This window comes from Podarcis pityusensis (genome assembly GCF_964106645.2).
Source record: "Podarcis pityusensis genome assembly, chromosome: 3".
NCBI lineage: Eukaryota > Metazoa > Chordata > Lepidosauria > Squamata > Lacertidae > Podarcis > Podarcis pityusensis.
The window spans coordinates 116,374,559-116,381,385 of record NC_138026.1 but is presented as its reverse complement, the minus strand read 5'-3'; the positions used below and the strand labels follow the sequence as shown (position 1 = coordinate 116,381,385).

Sequence of the window (6,827 nt, the reverse complement as noted above, 5' to 3'; positions counted from 1 at the left end):
TCCCTAATTTACTCTGGGTTTGAGACCCAGAGCTACCCTCACCTGGTTTAGCCAGCCATTAGACGGCTTTTAGGAACCACAGGTAGAGTTGAGTGCAGATAGGGGATCAAATGTTGAAACAAGCCTGTCCTCTTCAACGTTTTATTTTCTCTCTCTCTGTAAGAATTTCTGTGGACACCCATGCTTCTACCTTTGAGGTTACAATTAAATTATTTTTAAAAGGAGATGGAAGAGACTTTGCTCAGTGGCTATGATGGTTGAGTGGATCTATAGGTGCTAATGGGGGTATGAAACCATATTTCCAATCCAGTGAATCTTGACTGCATCGTCAGGTTAATGTACTGTACAGAACTTCTTCTGCTGTACAGAACAGCAAGGACGAACATGCAAACTGGTGCTGCTTGATAGGGACCTCAGTTATTAGTAAGATCTGAGCCACATTGAAACCATTTTTCCAACCGGGTGAACCGCAAAGGCATTGGCAGATTAATGTACTCTAGAGCAGTGATACTTAAAGGCAATTTATAATTAAATGTATAATGCCTAGGGAGATTTTTTTAATACCCAGAGGAGTATAAGACACACCAAAACACATTGCTTCTTCATTTCCTTTCAGGTTGGGATACAAGGAGCATCCACCTTGACCTTCTGGGAGCTATGAAGACCATATACTTTTTCTATATTGTGTTTGCTCTGCTACTCATTCCCAATCCAGGTAAGCAATTATATGAGTCCTAAATGGGACTGGAGTGAGTAATGCCACTGTGTAGGGCCAATGCTTACCCTATTCCTCTTTTCCACCCATTTCCCCATTCTACATTTCCAATTGCCATATACAGTATCTACTTGCACTTGTGCGCTTGTGAATTGGTGGGTTGACAGGACCTGGGGCAGAGCAGCGGGAACTCACCCCACTGCGGGGATTCGAACTGTTGACCTTACAGTCAGCAAGTCCAAGAGGCTCAGTGGTTTAGACCACAGCACCACCCACATCTTTTTCAACTAAACACCAGGCACACTGAAAAGGCGTTGCCGTGGAAGAAAGGTGAACAGCTAAATGCTTACTTGGTGCGAAAAAAGCATTAAACTCTCAATCTTTCTTCTTGGGCAAAGGCCAATTATCATGCAGGTCAGGGACTGGTAGGGATGCTCTTACATGGTGTCACAGGATAAACTGACTTCCTGTGACATCTCACAACAGCATGCTCACCTTGTTCCTTACAATGGAAATCACACAGGTTAAATGCACATGCCATGCAATTTTGAACCATGGCAGAGGCCTTAGTACACTGGGTACCAGTGGCAGGTTTGTGTGGGGATTGTGGGTTAAAGTTTAAAGTTGGGTTAAAGCTTAAAGTTGGGTATACGTACAGCAAGACGGGAGGTGGAAGGAGTCTGCCATATTCATTTTTTGATGTGTTCTTCTGTGTTGCACCAATCTCTGCTATTTCTTCTTGTTAAAATAGGTGCTTGCTTGCTTGCTTGTTTTTTTAAAAAACATCCACCTGAGTTTCTCTGCATTCTCTTAAATATTTTTTGCTGATATTGTTATTTATTAGATTTTATCATACCCACCATTCTACTTGAATTCTCTTGTAAGTGGATAGGTAGCTAAAGGTCATTTGCTGCTCTGTTACTACAGGATTCACTGATGTTTCAGATGAAGAATCATGCATGTATGGCGATCGGCCAGCGCACTGTGTGTTGAAGGAATGCCCTCATGGCTATGAAGACATTGGAAGTTGTGGAGAAAAGCATCGTTGCTGTTATTACCGTAAGAATAAAGACCCTATAACCGGATCTGATTTCTGGTCCAGTTTGTAATTTAGATTGTGCCAGATTCTGGACCAACCCAGCACATCCTGTATCCATGAAATGAAAAACTTTGGCAATCCTATTGACTTGTATTGGGAATCCAGGGAGCTGATTAATGCCTATTTGTTTCCTGCTTGGCAGGGGGTTGGACTCGATGGCCCTTGTGGCCTATTCCAACTCTATAATTCTATGATTCTATTCTAGAGAGGGGATATTGCCTCCCTGCTTGAAGGAGGCAGTGGGAAGACCACAAGTTCAGAAGCCCTCCCTAGATTCAAAAGATCTAAGTAATTACTGGCTAGTTTCTGCTATCTCCTTATTACGCAGTGTTCTTGAGTAGATGATCATGGACCATATCCAGACGTTCTTGGAGGGAAATAATTTTCTAGATCCATTTCAATTGCAGTTGAGACCAGGTTTTGGCACAGGAAATCCCCGTATGATGATCTCTGTCAGGAGAGAGACAGGGGAAATGTGTCCTTGTTAATTCTCCTCAACCTTTCAGGGTCTTTTGATACCACCTAGCATGGTATGCTTCTGAAAGGACTGTCTGAGTTGGGGGTGGGTGGCACTGCTTTGTGGTTGTTCTGGTCCAACTTGGATGGATGTTTCCAAAGGGTGATACTTGGGAGTGTTGGCCAGGGGTTCTGGGTGTCAAGAGCTGAGGTGGCCTCAGAGTACACAAGTGGGTGAGGGAGCCCAGCCAGCCAGTCTGCCAGCCCTTGGTATTGGGAATTGGCAGACAGGCAGTTGCCACGCTGGCCTTTCTTGTCCTTGCCTGGTAGCTGAGTGGCCGGTGCCAAAGGGGAACCTTTCTGCTACACAGGCCTGGTGGCACCCGCTGCCGCCTCCCAAGGTGAGTAAGGTGCTGGCCTCAGGTTCACCTTTGGCCAGTCTCCGTTGGGACACTTGGGCTGGGGGCATCCTCTTCCCAGGCCCCTGTGGGATGGCGTGATGAGGCTCCTCTCTTTGTGGTGGGCGGAAGACCAAGAGAGGTGGCAGTGGGTGCCCGGAGTAGACCCAAAGAGAAAAGAGAGGAAGCTGACCTATATAGCCTTAAATGACTTTAAATGACTCAGGACTGCAATACCTCAAATACTGCCTCTCCCCATATCAACCGACCCAAAGGCTGCCAACTTCCTCTGATGTTCTCCTTTATCTGCCTCCTTCACAAGAGGGTGGTAAGCCAAGAACAGGTCCTTTCTGGGGTGAATTCCCATTCATGGAATGCTCTCCCAAGGCAAAAAAAAAAAAAAAAAGTGTCTTTATAAAAAGGTATTTGCTTGGTTTTTTATGAAAAATAATTTGGAAATGATGGGTCTGGGATGCCTGGCTCTCCCCCCAAAATACAAACCTATTTAAGGATAACTACAAAACACCATGGAAAGAAGTAACAACAAATCTGGAAATATGGGATAGATTGAAACTATCTTTTTGTGGAAGAATAACAGCCATTAAGATGAGTGTGTTACCTAAGATGCTCTTAGGTATCTATTTCAAACCATCCACATAGTCACAGGACAAGGTTAATTCAATTAGTGGCAAAAAATGATCTCAAAGTTTGTATGGCAGGGGAAGAAGCCTAGAATAAAATTTAAAATTCTAATGGACAGAAAGGAAAGAGGAGGTTTTTCACAACCAGATCTTAAAATATATTATGAGGCTGCATGTATAACATGGCTAAAAGAGTGGTTCAGTTTGGAAAACACAGATGTATTGAATGTGGAGGGGTTTGGAAACAGATATGGGAGGCATGCATACCTTTGGTATGACAAGGTTGGAGTGCATTTAAATCATATTATAAAAAGCCCATTATATGAAGCCTGGATAAGATCTAAAGAGTGGTTTGAAAGAAAGACACCATGGTGGCTGTCACCCCAGGAGGCCTTCTCAGTGAAAAGATTAAATATAAAAGGAGAATGGTTAACTTATAGAGACATGTTGTTGGAAGAGAATAATGTAATTAAGATCAAGCCTTATGAGGAATTAAAAGATAAATTATCAAGCTGGATGGAATACCACCAAATGAATGACATTTTCTCAAAAGATAAAAAAGCAAGAGATTTGAACAAACAAAATCAATATTAGAAACTGCAGTACTACAGAACAACAACAAAAATACTGTCTAAGGTTTACGAGTTTTTACTAAAATGGCACACAAAAGATGAAGAAATCAAAAGTGTCATGATTAAATGGGCAATGGATGTTGGCCATAACACTGAGTATGAAAAGTGGATAAAATTATGGAACACTGGGCTAAAATCCACAGCATGTACATTGTTAAAAGAAAATCTGTTAAAAGTGATGTACAGGTGGTACTTCACGCCAATTAACTGAACAAAGATGTATAAAACAGGAAATAGGAATTGTGGGATGAAAGAAGGCAGTTTCTTTCACATGTGGTGGACATGTGACAAAGTGAAAACTTATTGGGAAAACATATACAACGAACTAAAGAAGACCTTCAGGTATACGCATTTGAAAAAACCAGTCATTTTTGTTGGGAATGGTAGGATAGTATATTAATAAGAATGACCAAAAATTGTTCCTGTACACAACAACAGCGGCGAGGTTATTGCTAGCCCAGGTATGGAAACAGCAACAAATGCCAACAGTAGAAGAGTGGCAGTACAAGGTTATGGAGTATGCAGAAATAGCCAAACTAATAGGGAAAATTTGACATCAGGGCGATAAAACATTTCAAAAAAAAATGGGAAAAAATTGTGTCATACATAGGGAGGATGAGGTGAAATAGGGAAACCAGTAGAATTGAAATAAACCTCATAATGGGAAACTATAGAAGAAGAAGAAGAAGAAGAAGAGTTTGGATTTGATATCCCACTTTATCACTACCCTAAGGAGTCTCCAAGCGGCTAACATTCTCCTTTCCCTTCCTACCCTACAACAAACACTCTGTGAGGTGAGTGAGACTGAGAGACTTCAAAGAAATGTGTCTAGCCCAAGGTCACCCAGCAGCTGCATGTGGAGGAGCAGAGACGCGAACCCGGTTCGCCAGATTACGAGTCTACCACCCTTAACCACTACCCCGCACTGGCTCTTATTGGACAATAATAACAATAAGAAGTAAAAATGTATAATATGGCCAATGTAACAAAAAGTATAGGTAAATGAATATAGACAGACAACAAGAATTGTATATATAGAAAGATTTGTTTGTTTACAGACATCTTACAGACAAAAATGGAAGAACAACAACTATATACAAAATGAATAAAGACAATGCGAAAAGATAGAGATGACATAAAGGAGCCAGAAGAAGGAAGGAGGGAAGTCAGGAGCAAGTATAAATGTAAAAAACAATGTAATATGTGTATGTACCGTATGTAAATAAATAAAAAAAACTAATAAAGATCATCATGGAAAAAAATAAAATAAGAATATAAAAAGGTCTTTGGCTGATAAAACCATACGTGACCTTTCAAACAGGTTTGTGGGAATGGATTCTGTTGTTTTATTTTTTGTTTCGTATTTTCATTTTGTATTTTAATGTTGTAAACCACTCTGTGATCTTCAGATGAAGAATGGTAGTAAATAAGTAGTAAACAAGTAGTAAATAAAGTTTTACACAAGTAGTAAATAAATGGCTTCAATTTAATTTAATTGGCTATTCAAACCTAAGCAGAGTTTCATACTAACAGCAAGAAATAAAACCCACTCCTCCCTTGTAGAGTACGTATTTGCCTCTGAGTAAGATACCACTTCTGTCCAGCTCTAAGTTTTCACAAAGGTCAATCAAATATTTATCTTTGCATAGTGTCATTTCGAATGATTAAGAATGGAAAATGAAAAACATGAAAGAAAGCAAAATGGATAGAACCATAAATCTTTGCTCAAAGATGAGGTTACCAAGGTTAGCGCCAGCTGGACCTCTACTGACACCCAGGAAGTCTTTGAAAACCACACTCTCTGCCCCTTCATCAAGAGAAGACTTTCCACCTGGAGGTTTAAGTGAAGTGGATTGAGCTCTGAAAACTACAAATGCTCTTCTGCCAGATAACTTTTGCTAAATTAACGTAGAATTAGAAATATTGGTTTAGGGTATTATATTTAGATGGCATTTCACTTGCTTTCTCTCTGTGTGTACATGCAGATCAAGATCCTGTAAGAAACAGAAGGCAATGTAAGGCGATCCATGGGCTTTGTTACAAACCCCGATGCCCACTTGCGTATTTTACTAAAGGAAAATGTGCAGAGAATGTTCTATGCTGCATAGTTATGTAAGTATAAAGCTCCCAGATATTGTGGTGGGTTGGACCTGATGACACTTTGGGTCCCTTCCAGCTGTACGATTCTATGATTCTATGAAAAATACTTGGTAATTAAAGTATTGATTCACTTGCAAGTGAATTGAAGATGGTGCATTTGAAATATTCTTACTGGCGGCTTCCACACACATTACACTTGCCCCAGATATTGTCAAGGCAAACAGTTCCTGCAGGTGGTTGTTCTTGTGCTTGTTGTTGCGAATAATAATATCAATAGCAAGAATACTTTATTTTAAAAATAGAACACCACAAATCAGCAACAAATGGAGTAGTGAGCTTGTTCAAGCGCAAGAGGTCAAATTTGACTTTGTCTTATTTGTTTTCTTTTTATTCCTTTTCTCTCACAGAGGATTTGGCTGAAGGGGGTATCTACATTTGCTCTTACACTCCTGCTCATTGGAATGCAGAATAAAATTGTACCTGTCTGCAGCGAAAGTATCTGTGTGTGCTTCTTCCCTTTCTGCTCATTTTACTTATTTCTCTTAAAAGCCCCGTTCCATGCCCAATAAGCATGGGGCAACCTTGCCTGGTGGCACTGTGGCCCATAAATTGCAGCAAAATCTCCTCTGTGTACTGGGCTTATGGGAAAAAGCTGTCCCATGAGCAATGCCAGATTTACATATAAGCTAAACAACCCATAGCTTAGGGCCCCACTTTCTTGGGGGCCCCCCAAAAAATTAAAGGGGGGGGGACTGGATGTACATTTCCAATACAGTGGTACCTCGG

At 40.8% G+C, this 6,827-nt stretch overlaps 1 long non-coding RNA gene across 1 annotated transcript; it reads left to right on the top strand.

Annotated features, from left to right (window-relative positions):
* The first annotated feature begins 236 nt into the window (after positions 1-236).
* LOC308474761 lies at positions 237-5,973 on the top strand. Its single transcript, XR_013984936.1, has 4 exons — positions 237-332; positions 617-715; positions 1,643-1,774; positions 5,927-5,973. It is a non-coding gene; the product is annotated as an uncharacterized lncRNA (long non-coding RNA).
* The last annotated feature ends 854 nt before the right edge of the window (positions 5,974-6,827 follow it).